General features: G+C 39.9%; 1 long non-coding RNA gene across 1 annotated transcript; it reads right to left on the reverse strand.

Moving 5' to 3' along the window:
* Positions 1 to 8,592: 8,592 nt before the first annotated feature.
* On the reverse strand, positions 8,593 to 11,267 carry LOC119983797. The gene is made up of 3 exons (XR_005464719.1): positions 10,706 to 11,267; positions 10,133 to 10,193; positions 8,593 to 9,286 (listed from the first exon to the last, which is right to left on the reverse strand). It is a non-coding gene; the product is annotated as an uncharacterized LOC119983797 (long non-coding RNA).
* Positions 11,268 to 19,120: the final 7,853 nt, after the last annotated feature.

Below are 19,120 nucleotides of genomic sequence, written 5' to 3' on the forward strand. Positions count from 1 at the left end.
AGGGAGTGAGGTCGCCAAATGTCTACATGAACTATCTCAAAAATTGACATAGTTTGAGATATACTAAGAACAAAAGGCCGACATTTCATCTTAGCTAGTGGACACACAGGACAAAAATCAAAGGATTGGCATAAGGGTTTAGGCAGCAAAGCAGAAGCTGAGTTCGACGGATGTCCCAATCGATGATGCCATAACATAGAGTGCTTCGGACTAGGAGTAGACAAAACAGAATGGATTGTTGATGAATGTGGCTTCAAAAAATAAAGACCTTTATGCATGCTCCCCATTCCAATCTTCTTCCAGGTGACTGAGTCCTGCAAGACACATGAATTGGAATTAAAGGTTAAAGAATATTTCAGGGAAGAAGTCAGTTTATTGACTGAAATCAGATTGAGTTTAAAAGTAGGAAAGCAAAGAACTTCATAAAGAACAAGTCCATTGTGTAGATGAACTGAACCTATGTGCGTAGTGATATGTTTCTCCCCATTTGGAAGGGTGACATAAGAGTTGTTCAATGGTTGAGCAAGGCTAATATGAGCACAAGAACTAACTATGTGGTCACTTGCACCACTATCAATTACCCAAGGATGCATTTTGGGAGAGAGAACAACAGGATTCAAAAATGCAAAGTTTTGAAAAACATTACCTGCCACTATAGAGACAGAAGGCAAATTGCTACCTGAAGAGGAGATTGAAGAAGCCGAATTGTCAGTTTGCTGAGACCTATTGGAGTTCAATTTGAAAAAGTTCATGAGTTTAGTGCAAAGCTCTGGGGGCATCTATAAGTTGGAATAGGGTGTTTCTGGTGAAGTGGTAAAGGCAGCATTGTTAGCAAAAATGACTTTTATCACCACGAGAATTATTCCCATAACGGTTCTGTCGTTTTGATTGCCCTGGTGAGTAACCATGAAGTTTATAGCATTTGTCAACAGTGTGACCTTGCTTGTGACAATAGTTACAGGATAGATTCTCCCTACGACCTTGAGACCCTGAAGAAATACCTTTTCCAACCTCGGGTGTCATCCCTGTTTTGATAGCCATGGCTGATGCTTCATGGTGGTCCGACAATAGACTTGGCCGCCGTAATACCATGCTACCGTTCCACATGAAGGACCATAGATAAGACTTTAGTCACTTTAAGAAGAGGATCAAGAGATACAATGTGACTGCGTTCAGCGGAAAGACATTCATTCAGCCCCATTAAGAAAAACATAGTATTCTCTTTCCCTTTATGTTGTTCAAGAGCAACTCCAAACCCACAGCTGCACTTAGGTATGACATTATAGTAAGCAAGCTCATCCCAAGAACTCTTCTGTTTGGTATAATATTCCGTCACATTCATCCCCCCTTGACATGTGTTTCCCAATGCCTGACGGAGTTCGTATACACGAGTGTCATTAGAGGCAGCATACCGTAGCTGTAAATCTAACCAGAGTTCGCGAGCAATGGTAGAACTTGAAAGACTCCCTACAATCTGCTGCGAAACACAATTAAGAAGCCAAGTGATAATGAGACTGTTACAATGCTTCCAAGTAGAGTATCGATTGTCAGTGAAATCAGCTGCTGTGAGTGAACCATCAACAAGCCCCTGTTTATTACGAGCTTCAAGTGCCGTTAACATATTACGACTCCAAGTGTGGTAATTGTCATGCCCAGTGAATGCGAGAGAAATTAGCTTGTTGACTGCATAGTCAGCAGGCGAAAGAAAAAATGGGTCATCAATTGAGTTTATGGATGAATACACCGAACCTGTGATAGGTTATGTAGAACCCGCAGTGCTGATAACACCAGTGATGCCGGTAGCAGGGTCGAGAGACATGATATTGTGTGAAGTATATGATTCCAGTAAGAAACAAGCTTAGTAAGGAACGATCTGCTTCGATACCATGAAAACAAGCATGAAAACAAGCAATATCTTGATGCAATATCAAAGAGAACAAGAGAGTTGTACGCAGAAGAACTGTACTTTTTTACCATCTCAAAGAACTGAGAAAGAGAACCCACTTTACAACCCTAATAAACTGAATAATAATCAATAAAATATACAATGTGTAATGTGTATAAAACATGCTCCAAGTATCCCGCCTAAAAAGACCTAGACAAAAACTACATCGTTTTATTGTTTTAACGGCATCCGCACTGGAAATTTTATTTTCCAGGGTTTTTACAATGGTCTCTAGCCTCTCTCTTTCAGCTCTTTCTTTGGTCAAACCATCAACTGCATTCTCTTCAGATCTTAGCACTCCCTATAGAGCCTGCCAACACATGAGGAGTACATACATGGTTATGCACAAATAACAATTGATAAAATCTTTCATAGAAGACAATCTCATTGAATATGTGAAGACACTTACAGTGAAGCAATGGGCCACCGAGTAGTTAAATTGACTGGGCAAGGGCATAACATCCATATTCCTAGCATCTTCTGGGAAGACAAACTTCCTAATGCCTAGTGGGGCCAACACAGGAGTAGAAGTCACGCTCAGTGACTTCGGGACCCACATGGAAATCTCTTCCATTTCACTCCCCGTAACATCCAATCTAACCCGGGGTCGCATATCTTCTCCTCCTCTGGCATTATCTCTTCCTGGTCATTAAGTGGCGGCAGCTCAGTCCTTGAGCCACTGGCCACAACTCCCCTTGGGTGACTTCCATCTTTATAACTGTTTTAGCAAAGTCAGCAATCACGTGGTCAAAATCTCCACGATCTTCAGTTTCAACAGCTTCCTCTGGTTCAGCTGGGACAACCCTTGCAGTCTTGATGCCTGGAATCCGTCTTGTCAAAGGGAGGATGTCATCCTCGTCCTTGTCTGTTTCCTCATCCAAGACTATGGAAACAGACGTTGAAGCAACAGATACAAAAGGAACGCCGCCACGACCCTTGGCCATAGAAGCTATGGCATCGTGTAAGAGCTTTTTAAGAGTTTCTGTCCCAGCACCAGTCTCTGGAACTGCCACGTCATGCTTAGACTTCTTGCGAACTTTCGTGGTTTTTCCTTTCCCTTTTCCAGCAATGTCATCTTTCTTCTTCGATCTCCGCTCAGTATGTTGTTATGTCATTTTTCTCTTTTTGGTTTCTTCGGCCTTCTTAGCCTTGGCAACCTCAGCAGCGCGCTTGGCTACAGCAAATCCTCATCCTCCAAAGGTCCTTTGGCTGCCTTCAATAGTTTGGCATCTTGCAACAGGGCCACATACAAATCGTTTACGTCAGTAATATCAGTAAATACGTTTTCAAACATCTCATCACCTATTAGAAGCAAAAAGACAAAGGCAAGTTATTACAAACAGTACTTCAATAGAAATACAGTTAACTTGTTGCACTACAAGGAACTTACTTATGTATCTCCAAAAGATGGAACTTTCTAAATTATAGTATGTCAGGATATTCTTGCAAGACCTTTTGTGTTCCACCAAAGCGTAGAATGCGTTCACCCGTTCAAGCACCTCCGTGCTCCTTTTCCACTTTTTCAAAAAGTTCCATGACATTGGAAAGAAAATGCGCATAAGATTCAATAACATTTACTTGCGGGTGTAGGAAGAAGGAGACTTACTGTCAGCTTTATCCCAGTTCAAATTTATATCCCCATGGAGCCCGTACACTAGCGGGCCCCTTGCGAAGATATATTTGTCTTTCCAATGACCAATGTGATCATTTGAGATAGTATCCAGAATTAGGTAATCCATGTCACTTAATTCCAGAACCGATTTAGGGTTTAACCTCTTCGGTAGCAAAGGTCCTTTAATATGGCCATTCCTTGACGAGTCGCTGGCCTTAACCTTTTTATTATCGGCTTTCGTTTCTTCATCGTCTGACCTCTATCCTTCCGACCCGGACCACGAGTAGTTTACGCTAGGTTCCTTATCAGCCCCGCTTGGCCGGTGAAGGCCCTGCCACTTCCAGATCTTTCCTCATTCTCGGCATCTTGATCACTAGACTGCGTCATTCTGTAAAACCAAAATCTGAGGCAAAGAAAAGTAGGAATTACCTTTGGTTGATCAGAAACATGTGGTGGTTCTTCTCTTCTCACTATATCCTCGCAAAATCCAGAAAACTCTTAACGAGTCTTGATGGGTAGTTTCTTACTCAAGTAGTATGGGACTAAATGAACTTTACGATTTCAGTTTGAAAGTTGCATGTTTCCCGGAATACCTCTAAATCATCATGATGCATGATTTCCAAAACTTGCTCCCTAAGAAACGGTGGTTTTTATTTCAAAATGTTAGTGCGCACGTCAGGTGCATTAAATGCCTATTGCTTCACCCTGACATGTGGCGTAAATACTTCTCTTAATATTCCTTTAAATATGCACTAAAGTACATAAGTGGGACCCTACCATGAAATCAAACCTCATGATTGTTACAAGGCACTTTCACCTTCCTGTGATTACATTTGCCAGATATTGTCATTATTGTAAGTATCACTTCTTTGAGCATGCATATAATCATTTACTCATCAGTCATACTTTTTACTCCTGCTCATGAAACTAATGTGTTTATGAGTTTTGAGTAGGGGAATACACTCCTCTTCAGGCTAAAGGAAGCTGATCCCAGCTGGTTGTGCCTATTCATATTGCATATGTTTTATAGGTTTTTTCAAGCTATATAAGTTTAATAATCCCCTACTGATTGATTATGCTATTGCTCACACAACTAACTTTGTTTTGTGACTATTAGCAGAGATATTGTACACTGCAAATGCCTAAATCAGGCTACGCATGACTTCAAACAAACGAAGTTATGTACAGTCAACTTCAAACAAATGAAGTTGTACTTCCATACCAGTGCCATGCTGATAGCTCCGATGCTAACGCCTACTCAGGCTACGCATAACTTCAAACAAATGAAGTTGTGCATTTCCCCTAGCTCTTACGCTAACGCCTACTCAAGCTATATGCAACTTCAAACAAACGAAGTTGTACCTCACTAACTTCAAACAAACGAAGTTGTGCTATACTATACACACCTCTACAAGCTTCATATTATGCACACCTCTTCAAGCTACATATCCTTTACATGCCATTTCAGGCTATCCGTGTTATACATGCCTTTTCATGTTATTTTTGCTCAAACGTTTCTTGTTCTATGCAGAAACACACCGCGAACTACTCTCCAAGATGAAGTCGACTTCATACTTCGAGAGTGGGGGACAATTGTAGTTGCCAAAAATTGTGTGGTCCTACTGGGCCACGTAGTAAAACACCAAATTGGAACCCCTCGTGTCCACATGCCTAATCTGTACATCTAGGCCCACACTAAGGCCCATTCCGAGGCCCACGTGCGACCTGTGAGTCATTTTTTAATGACATTACGGTCATACAAAGCATGTCTGACACTAACGGCTAATATCTTATTTGGGTATTTACTTTATTATGTTCACAGTAACTTTCCCTTATACAGGGACCATGTTTAGACGTGTCTTTACTGTATTGGTGCCAGAACAATGACGAGCCGCAGCGTAGGCACTAGCACGTCCGAGCGTCAACCCATCATATGATCATTCCTCGTTGGAAGGTCAGTCAATCCTGTTCACGACCGACATTCGTGGATGTAACAAGTACAGATCCTTAGGTACGATTTTCTGCCATGCAAATATCCATGCATTAATTGTCGCCCACAATACTAACCATACCCCAATCGACATGTGTCACGGTCACTTCATATGTTTCGATATCATTATCCTTCTTTTTGTCTACCAAACCTGACACAACCGAGATACTTGACTTTCGTACTCTTACACCATGCAATCCTCATTTTCATATAAATACTCTTCTCCTACTTTAAAGAAGGGGATCGATCAATTTCCAGGGCATTACAAGCAAGAACCCAAAACTCTACGAACCCTCACTAAATATACTCAGACAAAACACATATACCATCGCCGGTCTTCCACCTTCGATCTATACTAACTTGATCATCGGAGCCTCTACGAAGGAGTTTTCATGGTTGTTCTTGTTGTGACGTTTGCAGGATTCAAAAGTACAAATGAGCCCCTCGAAGATAAACGTTGACTATTCAACGATTGTAGAATTTACCCCTACAGGTACTATCTCACTCGACCTTTTTTTTTTTGTGTGCAATAGAGCACCACTTTACCAGTATCACTTTGGTCGACCCTAGCCACTTTGGTGCTGATGTTTTATTTCTCGTAATGATACATCAGTACCAAAGTGGCTAGGGCTGACCTTGTTGGAAGATGTGAGAGCAAAAATAATGAGTTTCATTTGTTATTTCATTTAAATCAATGATGAAAAAGTGATTCTTATTTTACACTTTTATACGAGAATTTTGATATATTAATATATGTACATATATATTTTGTCTTAGTCGTTCGGCTTTGTTTCCATTGCTCTTTGAAAATGTCACGTGCGATAGAATGCTCGCGGTCTCGTACGGTTTCAATAATATCTGGTTTGGTCAACGCATGTGCTTTTTCAGGTTAATAATTAGTCACATTTATAATATGTTGGAGTGACGTAAACCCCTGAAATTAATGTCCACTTCCTTCTTCTTGTTTTTTTTTTCCAATTTAGGCACAAATAATATAAAAAATGAAGTTCTGGAAGTTGGTATCATTCGAATGAATGTGATACTTGTTGCATAACGTCAGGTCAAGTGGCTAGCATATATGCACGTGAACCAAATCTCAAGTCCAACATCAAAGTCGGAGGTTTTTTTTTTTTTGAAGAAAAAGTGTGCAAATTCAAATGTCATTTTCATTTATATAAAATAAATAATTTGTAGCCGACAAATGCGTTTTTGCATGAAACAATAAGCCAAGCTGCTGCAAATATTGGTTTCAATCGTGCGATTTGGATGTTCATCATACACAATCTGCAGTTACACTAAACAAACTTCGTTCAAAAATTAAATCGTAGGAGAATGATATGTATCGTATGTGATGGCCCGAGAATCATTTCAACAAATCCAGTTTTTGTACTCTATAAATACCACAATAATCCATGCTAAATTTCACACTCCCAAAGTTAATCGTATCTTCTTCATCAGCTTCTATACACAACAACTCTTTCTCAAATCTTGTTGGTTTCTTCTCATCTCATCAACGGCGGAGCTCTTTAGAAAAGTACTCTCACAAACAGATGTTGATTACAGATTAGCATTCCCTACTGCCTTGTTAAGAGCGTTTCCAATTCCTGTCGGAGCTCACTCAACAAACTTTCAAGCCACAGACCCTAGCTATTATGAGTGGAGCTTCAAACTCTCTGTTCGGATAAATGATCCAAATCCTAAGCCCGTTCTCTCTGGAGATTGGCTTCGATTTGTTCAGTCCAAAGGTCTTAAAGTGGGTGATAGAGTCATCCTTTCTTGGAATGGTGCTGAATACCAAATCAAAGCAGAGAGAAAAATCTTTGGAACTTGGGTTAATGTGATGTGAAATCAGTTTTTCATTCTCTTGAAGATTGCCTCAAATTGTGTGAATTTATGTTTGTGATGTTTAAACCATTTGTTGATTTGGTTTGTAACTTGTATCTTTGTTCTTCGGTTTTATTATGAGTTGGTTTGCCACCATCTCATGAAAGTAAAAGTGCATCTATAATGTAAGTTGTTTGTATTTGATTTGATCAATATGTGTAGTAGTGTTGTAATTAATTATATGACAGAATAAATTTTATTTGGTCGAACAAAGTCTTTTTTTTTTTTTTGAAAAGGTCTAATGACCTTAGTAGATTCCGTAACCCATATTGGGCAAAAGAATTGGAGGCCTATTAAGAGGCACTCGTGCCACCAAATGGTATATTACATGGCGGAGATTGGATAGAACACAACCTCAGAATGTTAAACTAAAAACAACTAAAGAATTGTTAACAAACATCACACTACACCAATACCCTCATTTGAAAACAACTAGCAATATCCTCATATGCAATTCAACTTCTCCTCTTCCACGATGGACAACACACATTCTGGTCCATCTTCAATCCATACCCTCCTTTGTTGATCTTGGATAGCACTTCTTGCCATACAATGAGCTGCAGAGTTAGCACCTCAACGCACATGACAAACCATCCAACCATGAAAACAAGAAAGTAAATAGCGAATCTCCATGACTACCATACCCCATGGGGATAACAACTTCTCTTTCCCTCTAATATTCTCCACCACAATACTAGAATCGCTTCAAAGACTATCTATCGAAACCCCAACTTGATGACCAACTGAACAGCATGAAGTGCCCCCATTGCCTCCGCCAGTGTAGGTTCAAGAGCAGTCGTCCTTACCATAGAACTACAAGCCAGTAAATCTCCATACATATCTGTATAAATAGCTCCCATACCTATGAAGTTACCATGATTGTCTACTGCATCATCCCAATTTATTTTTATAAAATCACTCGAAGGACCCTCTCATCTTTCAAAGCCGCACCATCTGATATAGTCGAGACAGGCACACATTGAACCAGATTAACGGAAGCAAACTCATCAACAGTGAGAACCCCTTGTTGGGCAATCTGAGTCGGATGCATGAAAACATTCTCATGAACAAATTATTACGTCGATTCCATATCAATCTCATCGTAATCGCCAGGATAGCTTGATCTTGATGGGGTAACTTCAGCATGATCATACACCAGAATTGAACAAAAGAGCCTATGAAAGACCCATTCATTTTTTGTATTGTCTTGGTTCTTGCACAAAACATATCCCTAGCCGAAGGACACTCCCACAAAGCATGCAAAGTAGATTCAACTTGACACTTACAAATGGGGCAATCAGAGTAAGAACCTATATGACGCTTTACCATATTGGCCTGAGTTGGGAGGACTCCTTGAACCACACGCCACATGAAAACTCTCGTAGATGGGGGTTGTCACGCCCCCATCCGCGGAGCGTGAAGAAAGAGACAAGGACAAACAAAACGTGCACCTCACGTGCTACATTACAAACCATTATAATCTCACTAGAAATTTCGGCAGCATCTCCCCATAAATTGGGGAAAGCAACCTGTAAATAGATCCCACACAAAGAAAAGCACTTCTAATACCATCAAAATCAACCTACCCGTAGGTCCACCGTCAAACACATACCCCATCATCATCATCAAACACACAGTAGTTCTGGGTCACCACTCCCGGCCAACAAAACAAAACCATACATCAATCCAGGCATAACCATAGTACATCAATGTACTTAAACAACTAAAACATGCCAACACCACGCCATACATATATATATCCACACACACGTGTCAAATAAACACAAAAGTCCAGGCCACCTCCGTCACACGTCCTCCTATTGATCCGCAGCCTGTGCACTAGATCCTGTCTCACCTGTGGGGAGAAAAATAGATAGGGTGAGCAGAAGGCTCAGTAGGGATGAAACACAAGAGCACAAGTAAAGAATAATAAGGTTGGAGAAGAAACAACGTTTAATCAATGCAACAAAATGCAATGCAAACTAATGCACTCGATCAACCCAACCGAACCTTCATATCCGCCTCCAATGACACCCAAGCCGGAGGATCAGATTCCCGCCCTATGGCGATAAGCCGACGAGAATCCACCCGCACTACCTCTCTCTCTAGCATCCAACCAATACCAATATCAAATACCAGTCATCCAACATCGTAAATCACAAACCACTAGAGAGAATGTTGGCACACATGTGGTCGCAACCACTCACCATTGGCCCCACAGTGATATCTCAGCCTGCCACACCTAGCCTAGCGTCAAATAACTAGCCTACGTGCAATAATAAATACGCTACGGGAATCCTATGGACTAGGACCATCACAAGGCTCCTATTCATCATCCACGCACGTGCCCAAATAACATCCAACACCTAACGTGAGCCCAGGACCACCCTCAGAACCCACCATGCATCTAATGTAAATTCTTACAATTCATGTCATTCGTGCAACACATATATAAAAACATTCATTCGTCATGATGCATGAAGATTTACATAATGCTTGATTTATGACCAAGCATTTCAAGGTATATAATCACCAAAATAAATCACATATAATATGTCTTTGACAAGTAGGTAAAGAAACAATGGTAAGCCCTCAAAGCTTGTTTGCTCTCGGAGAAAATTGAGAAGAAAACCAAAACTTACCATTTAAGCAATTCGGTGGCTTGAAAATATTTCGAAATAAAAGGGTGAGAAATCCATACCTCAATAGCAGTGCATAAAATAATTCACCGTCTACAGCGTTAAGTCCAACTCCTCGATCACCTATATCAATACACCTGTTTCATACTAGTTAATAATCAACCACAATTCCTAACTAGTTCAATTTACCATTTTACCCTTGAAATTGAAATTACCATTTTACCTTTATTAATATTACCAAATTACCCTTGATTAAAATTATCACAATACCATTAACTTATTTCATTGAGTTGCATGCATGCAACCCGGTCACCAACTCGGTCACTATTCATACTATTCACACGTCAACAAGTAATGGCATCACCGTGGTACAATTATGATCATATCGTAGCCGTGATTATTATGGTGGTGATTTAGTGGTCCGACATCGACCATACAAACTGGTACGAAAAGTCAAAGTTTCCATGCACTCTCGTCAACCATTCTAAATTTACTAAACTTATTTAAATAACAATACATTTTATAAAGCAACTATGACATCTGTGTATTACCATAATCTATATAAAATATCCATTCATTCAATTAATATAATATTCTCCAATTAATAAAAACTATATTTTGGTTTCGTATTATACCTCCACGTATATCGTACGTATACGCGGTATTTGTGATGTATCTCTTGGGATGCTCCAAAGATGTCCGTATGGATCCAAAATCGTCACCAATGCGTTCAGAGCAGCGAAACAACTCGGAATAGAGCTTTGGGTCGCCGGAAAGTTCAGTTTCGGCCCGGTCAAAAGTCGGGTCAAAAGGACCCAATTCCCGTCAAAGTCGAATCTCCGGCATCCGGGGTTGTTTTGGCCGAAAATTGGATGGGCTAGGTGCTCCTCGGCCTGGTGAGGTGAATGGTGGTAACGGCATGCTGAACCATGGCCGGAGTTGACGGATCGGAGCTTTTTCTTCATGGTGGCTGCGAGCTTCCAAGCATGATTTCGGTGGCTATGGGTAACGATTTAAGGCGAGGATAGTTGGGTTATGCTCATGGGGGTCGGGAGAAGCTCTTTGGTAGGTCGGCCGTCTGAAACGGTGACCGGACGGCAAAGTTTGATGGTTGGCCGGTGGTTTGCACGAGAGAGGAGAGAATGGTTTGAGAAATTTTTTTTTTTTAATTTATTTTTTCAAAACTCTGATTTCGTTTGTCCATGTACTAGTATTTGGTAGCTACAACAAAAATACCACCTTGCCCCCACCTTTTTAGCAAATCTCAAAATAACCAAGCTTTGATTTAAAACATGTCATCCTATCATGAAGTTTTGAAAATACCCCTACCAACAGTCATATTTACAAAGTTACCAATCAACAATTTATCGATACTCCCCCGTTGAATGTTTTATTCACAAAAATGTCAGCATCTTATTTACTATTATGTCATTCTAGTTTCTATTAGGCTTTTATCCAATTCCGGATTCGTTTTAAGTCCCGTTCACACCATTCTCGAATCAAAATTTCCACAATAAAACTCAAAAATTCCATTTGTAAAATTTCACATTCTTAATTACTTTTATTTTGATTCATGTTTATTTTTCTGGATGGGGTATTACAGGGGTACTAGCTGTTAAAATACCACATCGGTTGGGTGATATCCAATCATGTAGTATATAAGTTTGTCCAAATCCCTACCACACATAAGAGGTATTTTCCTTAGTTAAGTGAGTTGGGTCTTAACTCACTTGCTAGCTAGGGAGAAACAAAGCTGTGTCGTCCTGATATAAGCGGATAATATTTATGATATGTGTAGGGCTTGAGATTTTCAACTTGGTATCGGAGCATGTCTCGGTCCAGTTAAAAACGGGCATAACCTCTACCTGTTCACTTATTGGGTCTGACATAACTCAGCCCATAAGTACGGGGGAGTGTTAAAATATATCGGTTAGGTGATATCCAATTATGTGGTATATAAGCTTGCCCAAGTCCCTACCACACATAAGAGGCTTTTTCCCTAGTTAAGTGAGTTGGGCCTTAACCCACTTGCTAGATAGGGAGAAACAAAGCCGTGCGGGTCCAATGTATCCACAGGAACCGAACAACCCAAAGCGGACAATATCTATGATGTGTGTAGGGCTCAGGATTTTCAACACCAGCAATGCCCAAATAGACTTCCATAACTGAGAATGGCTATTAGATCTACTGCGAGATGAGGAAGTCAAACTCCTATGCCTGATCTCCATGGACCTGTGATAGCCACTTTCAACTGAATATTGCCCGTTTGTAGTATTTGACCAATATAGAGTATCACTAATAGACTGCGAGCCCATTGGCTGCTTCAATGTCATCCGAGCTTCTCTTGATCAAAAATATGTTCAATTAACGTGATATTCCACCACCCAACATCCCAATCTATCAAAGAGTGGACAAAAGAATTTATACGAAATCCAATCTCCATTGCCTTGCTGCCAAGAATGATAGGTTTGGGAAGCCAACAATCCTTCCAAATCCGCACATTAAATCCATTCCCTATACGCCATTTGAACCCATCCTTCAATAAACTTCTAGCATCCAACAAACTTGACCAAAGATAATTTTGTCAACAAAGTGACATACAACATGTTGATTTTATTGGGTGTGAAGATTCTAATTTCAGCATTCGTTTCTCAATATTGAAGATTGTCAAAGAGTTTTTGTTAAGAACTAAGAGTTTGGACCGTCATAATTTCATGGAATTCGTTAAATTCATGAGTATGTTGAACAAACTGCATTGTTCGAAAAAAAAATTCCTTTGGAGGGGAAGACTATAATTTCAACCAATGGACACGAAGAATTCAAACGAGCAAATCTCTACAAGTGGCATGGTGAAGACAATTCTTTTCATCCAAATTGTAACTCGAGGGAGAGTTACTTTTCAAGTGAAGGAGACTTAGTAGGACACTTTTCGTTTTATTTACTTAATTATTAGGAATTTTTATTATTGTATTATTAGGAGTTTTATTTTTAGTTGTTAATAGGAATTCTAGTCAAATTAGTATTTCTAATTTTATTATTAGTACTTTTTGGTAATTTCATATCTATTAGGGTTTCATAATTTTAGTATTTATAGGGTTGAAAACCGTCAGGCTAGGTAATCTTTGAAATAAAATAAATCTAAGTTATTTTAAGATTTTTCTCAATTTTCTTGGTGGATTCCAAGTTATGTTGGCTTAGTCATGAATTAGCCAATCGATCCGTGCTTTCCGCACTGCATCAATAAAAGTAAAGCAAGTGAACAAGAATGAAAAAAAATGGATGATTGTTTGTTCTTCCAAATGACCTCTTATAGAGGTAAACATGTATAGTCATGTCTCTTGTATGAATTAATGCGTCGATTAAACGAAACAGGTCTCTTGCCAAAACACTCATATGTTCATAAACGAACATGTCCCTTGTATGAAACTACGTAACCAATAATCGAACGGACATGTCTCTTAAGAAAATTCACATGTGTTAAGTAACTTTTCATTCACACTAATAATGTATTTTGATTTTAGTGAATGCTCGATTTATACATGGAACACTTTTGAGATATGTATGAGTTTATACTCATAAAATCATGTTATCAAATACATGATTTCCAACATTCGCTACATAGTGTTGGATTACCCACATAAGTACTCCCTCCGTCTCATTTTGCTTGTCCATCTTTCCATTTTGGACTGTCTCAAAACTAGTGTCAGTTTTCCTCGTTAATTACTAATTTTGTTAATGTATTCCAAAATTAGGCTTGTTACTTTAAAACACCAAACTTGAAGGAAAAAAAATTTATTTAAGTCAATAAGAGAAAATTTGGAATAACATAATTATTTGTGTAGTTCAATTGTATAAAATTATGTCTCTTTAAAATTTTGAAATTTTGAAATTTTGAAATTTCAAAGGATGAAAGAAAAATTGGAACGGATGGAGTATTTCATAATGGTTTTGCATTGTGGGTTACCGGAATATTTAATTTTTTTTTGGCACGAAATTAGATGCATAAAATATGTTATAGGGGGAGGTGTTGCACAATTAATAACAGTACTTTGAGCAATGTTGATATGACAAGTAAATGATTTATATTGAGCATGAGTACAAACAACTGCAGACGCATGCTTGTTTGATGAATTCGATTTACTGTGGCAATTAGACGGTTTGTAACAAGTTGTCTTAATTTATTCGTTTTGTCCAAATTCCGGCTAACAACCACCGAAGGATGGTAGTAGCTTCCTGCACATGTTGGAGACAAACTAGGAATATCAACATGTGGTACTGTCACTTCAATAACACGATTTCTCGATCTCGCTCGATAAAATATTATTATATATATTGAAAATCTTGTATACTTCCCATAAAATCTGCATTAGTAAGCAAGTCCAACCCAATGAATCTGTTAAGGTAATATGCTTCGGCTTATCACCTGATGAATCTGCAGAGAAATCATCTTTCAAAGAAGGAGAAGCGTCTAATCGAAGCTCTCAAAGAAGGAGATTGATGGTGTATTAGCGTCAATGTGTACAAATGGTCTTTATGTAATCTTATATGATATACACACTTATATATATATATATATACAATGACAGGCACTCACTTGAGTAAGCCAAACATAAAATCTTTATGGTATCGGAGCTTGAGATTCTTTTCTTCATTTTTCATGGAATCATCTAAGTCGATCGGTGTCGAATCTTTCACTGCCGGATCTTTCCCTATGTCAGTTCCCCCAGCTGACCTCAATCCACCACCACTTGCTTCCGCCCCTCCTCCTTTCTCATCTGCTTCTATACCCATCTTGTCTTCTATCTCTCTTGGTCATGAACACCCAACAACCTCCATGATTAACACCCAACAACCTCCTTTCTTGTCTACATCACCCCTTTCTTCATACCCGTATATCACTTCTTCTCTTTATTCTTTTCCAACTTCCACCTTGCCCACCTCTATTCTTCCCCAATATCAATCCCCAGATCTCTTGTTCTCTTCTTCCATTCCTCAACCTTCCTCTCTCAATGTCACCAATATAGTTACCACGAAACTTGAATATGCTGACGATTATGCCTTATGGCGTACACAAATTCGTGGACTTCTTTTACAATACGATCTTCTTGGCTATATTGATGGTACTATTATTCAACCACCGTCCACCATCTCAAATTCTCTTAATCAACAAGTCCGCAATCCTCTTTATTCTATATGGCTTCGCACTGATCAGACTGTGCGTAACTGGATTCATGCTACTTTGGCACGTCCAGTTCTTACGGATGTTCACACTATCGACACTGCTATTGTTCTTTGGCAAACTTTACAACAACGATATCGTGATGTCTCCATGGCCCGACAACTGGAGTTACGTCAGCGTTTTCACTCGTTTCGTAAAGATTCCTTATTGCCTGATGTTTACTGTCGCGATCTCAAGTCTTTGGCGGATCAGTTACGTGATCTAAATATTTCTATCACTGAGATGGATTTAATTGCCCAAGCTTTGGCTGGTCTTGATTCTGATTATAAAGATTTTGTAACCATGGTTGCTAATTTGGAGACTCCTATAACGTATGAGAATTTTCGGTGCCGGCTTGTTGCATATGATGATCGTCGTCTACGTATGGACTCTCTTGTTTCGTCTCCTAATGAACATAAAGCTTTAACTGCAGCTGCTATCCCACCATCAACCTCTGTTGCTCCTATTTCCACTTATAGGAGTCATGGGGGTGGTCGTAGAGAAAGGGGGCGAAGAGGTAGGGGAGGAAGCCGGTACTTTGGTACTGGGCGTGGAGGTTCTTATTCTGGTCAAAGTTTTTCCTCGGCACACTACTTCCATACACGTCCCCGTCCCGTTGGTTCTTCTACTGGTCCTGTTTTTGGTCGTTCCAATTCCCCCTCTCCGGCATCGGGTATTCTTGGCTCAACTCCTCCGGCCACTTCATGTCAAATTTGCTATATACCTGGACACAGTGCTGATCAATGTTATCATAGATATAACACTGCTTATACTCCAACAGATTTACCAAGATCCTTTGCAGCTATGTCTGTTTCTGACACCGCTGATTCTGCCTGGTATCCTGATTCAGGGGCCTCTGCTCACATGACACCACATGAAGGTAACTTATCCTGTATTTCTTCTTATTCTGGCAACAATAAAGTATTGGTAGGGAATGGCCAACTGCTTGATATTAATAAGGTTGGTACTGCTATTCTTCACACACCTATCAAACCATTAACTCTTCGTAATGTGTTTCATGTTCCCCATCTCTCTGCAAATTTACTCTCCATTAAAAGACTCTGTCATGACAATAATTGTTTCACCACATTTGATGGTTCTGTGTTTTGTGTTAAGGACAAGAGCACGGGAACCACACTCCTTCGATGCACTAGTAATGATGATCTTTATCCCATTCCTGCCTCCTCTGTTCGGCCATTCCTCTCTGCATTGCATACTTCTACAACTTCTGCTGGTCTTTGGCATAGTCGACTGGGTCATCCTCATTCAGAAGTTCTCCAGTGTCTTCGCAAATTATGTCCACAATTAGGAGTCTTGTCTTCTCGTTTGAGTTGTGTCGCTTGTAATTTGGGCAAATCTCATAGATTGCCTTTTTCTTTAAATTCTCATAAAACTACTGCGCCTCTTCAATTAATACATTCTGATGTTTGGCAATCACCTGTTTTGTCTCCTTCTGGATATCGATATTATGTTGTTTTTATTGATGACTTCTCTCGTTATTCTTGGTTATTTTTTATGAAACAAAAATCTGAAGCGTATACTCATTTTTGCCATTTTCAAAATCTTGTTGAAAATCAATTCTCCTGTAAAATCAAAGCATTTCAAAGTGATGGGGGTCGTGAATTTGACAATCACAATTTTCTTGCTCTTTTCTCTCGATGTGGTATTGTGTTTCGAAAATCATGTCCTCATACTCCACAACAAAACGGCATTGCCGAACGTAAACACCGTCATTTACTTGGTATGAGTCGAACCTTGTTGTTTCATTCGCACCTACCCTTCAAATTTTGGGCTGAGGCTGTTTCCACATCTGTTTATCTCATCAATCGTCTCCCTACTCCAATCCTACAAGGTCTCTCACCATTTCACAAATTATTTAACCAGCTGCCACCTTACCATCTCTTCAAGACTTTTGGATGTGAATGTTTTCCTAATCTAAGTGCCACGGTCCCACACAAATTTTCTCCTCGGTCAATTCGTTGTATCTTTATTGGATATGCATCCCATTACAAAGGGTATCGTTGTCTCGAACCAGTCACAAATCGTGTTTACATAAGTCGTCATGTTATTTTTCATGAACATAAATTTCCATATCATGAACTTACGACTTCTTTGCAACCTCCTTCATCACACACATCTCCTATTTCTCTTTCTCTACCTTTGGCCCACATCTCTCCTCCTTTCCCATGGTCTTCTACCAATGTTGAATATTCAACTCCTATCCCCACTACCACCTCCCCACCCTCCACTTTATCACACACTATACACGTATCCCCAAATATGCCTAGCACTTTATCCCTCACTACACCTCCCCCACCCTCCACTATATCATCCACTTTACACTTATCCCCAAATATGCCTAGCACTTTCTCACCTACTACACCTTCTCCATCCACTCCCGTAACTTTAAATCACCCCACACTACCTGCTCCCGCCACCTCATCTCTACTCACACCTGCCACCACTACCTCGACAGTCGCGCCAACCTCTTCCCTTCCTATCACAATTTCCAATGTCCATAGCATGCAAACAAGAACAAAATCTGGTATCACAAAACCTCGGAAATTTTTTTCTCTTGTTGCCACAGTTGATTCAGTAGAACCTACTTGTTATTCTCAGGCAGTTAAAAATCCAAAGTGGCAATCAGCCATGGCTGATGAATACAATGCACTCATATCCAATGCCACTTGGGATTTGGTTCCATTTACTATCGGTACTAACATTGTTGGTTGTAAGTGGATTTACAGGATCAAATACCATTCTAATGGTTCGGTTGAGCGGTACAAAGCCAGATTGGTGGCTCAGGGTTTTCATCAAAGACCCGGTATTGATTATCATGAGAAGTTCAGTCCTGTTGTTAAACCCACAACTATCCGCACAGTTTTATCTATTGCTATTGGAGCTAACTGGCCAATTCGGCAACTTGATGTCAAAAATGCCTTTCTACATGGTCATTTACTTGAGGATGTTTTTATGAGACATCCTCCAGGCTTTGTACACCCACAATTTCCTGATCATGTCTGCAAGCTTCGAAAAGCTATCTATGTACTCAAACAGGCACCTAGAGCATGGTTTCAGCGCTTTAGTAATTTTTTACTTGCTAATGGTTTTCACTGCAGCCAATTCGATACTTCCATGTTTGTGAATCACTCTTCCTCGGGTACTTTGGTCCTCTTATTATATGTGGATGATATTATCCTCACTGGCACTCATTCTTCAGCTCTACATGCTTTTATTGGCATATTGTCAAAACAATTTGCTATGAAGGACCTTGGTGATTTACATTACTTTCTTGGCCTTCAGGCCAACAGGTCTGCACAGGGACTACATCTCAGTCAGGAGAAATACCTGACGGATTTATTGCATCGGTTCTCTTTGGCCACAGCTAATTCCATTAAGACGCCCATGATTAGCAAGACCATGTTATCTCTGCTTGATGGTGACCTTCTATCAGAACCTACTCTTTATCGAAGTATGGTTGGTGCCTTACAATATCTCACAATCACTCGCCCTGATATCGCCTATGTCGTCAATGTTGTTTCTCAATTCATGCATGCGCCTCGTACATCTCATCTACAGGCTGTCAAGCGAATTTATCGGTATCTCAAGGGTACTCCGCGACATGGTCTCTTGATTCGTCCTTCTAAATTCTTCACACTTACAGCATATACTGATGCTGACTGGGCTGGTTGTCCTGATAGTCGTCGATCTACCTCGGGTTATGCTATTTTTCTGGGTCCTAATCTCATATCTTGGCGTGCTAAGAAGCAACCCACTGTGTCTCGCTCCTCCACTGAGAGTGAGTACCGGGCTGTTGCCTATGCTGTTGCTG

This window comes from Tripterygium wilfordii, chromosome 18 (genome assembly GCF_013401445.1).
Source record: "Tripterygium wilfordii isolate XIE 37 chromosome 18, ASM1340144v1, whole genome shotgun sequence".
NCBI lineage: Eukaryota > Viridiplantae > Streptophyta > Magnoliopsida > Celastrales > Celastraceae > Tripterygium > Tripterygium wilfordii.